The sequence below is a fragment of the Penaeus monodon genome, chromosome 24 (genome assembly GCF_015228065.2).
Source record: "Penaeus monodon isolate SGIC_2016 chromosome 24, NSTDA_Pmon_1, whole genome shotgun sequence".
Lineage (NCBI taxonomy): Eukaryota > Metazoa > Arthropoda > Malacostraca > Decapoda > Penaeidae > Penaeus > Penaeus monodon.
The window spans coordinates 19,900,846-19,901,296 of NC_051409.1; positions in this window are offsets into that span (position 1 = coordinate 19,900,846).

Genomic DNA, 451 nt, shown 5'->3' on the forward strand with positions numbered 1-451 from the left:
AAGTCCTATTTGTATGAAGCTTATAGTTTTGTATACATAGTTGTGAGTGTAATAGGAATAGTTTACATTCCACTGTATAGCATAGGCCACTGTAGTACCAGAAATTGGACAGTTGCCAGGATGCGGCTAAGAAAGTAGTTGAAGATTTATTTTTCAGAGACGTACCTGCTCAGCTGTTCAGTAACTGGTGATATGTGTTAGGCCTTCAACAGTTTTTTTTTTTACATTTATTTAACAAAAAATTTATTTAACAAAAGGTACTTTCAATGGATATCTTTAACCTGTGTTTAATGTGTAATGAAAATGTAATTAATCTAGTCCTGTTGGTTGTTGGATATTGTCATTTTCAACCATTTGCATCAAAAGACATAAAAGTAATAACATTTAGCAGTCTCCTCTGTTCTTGACATGTTTAAAAGATAAATTTGTATTACCAAAAGTTTATTTGTTC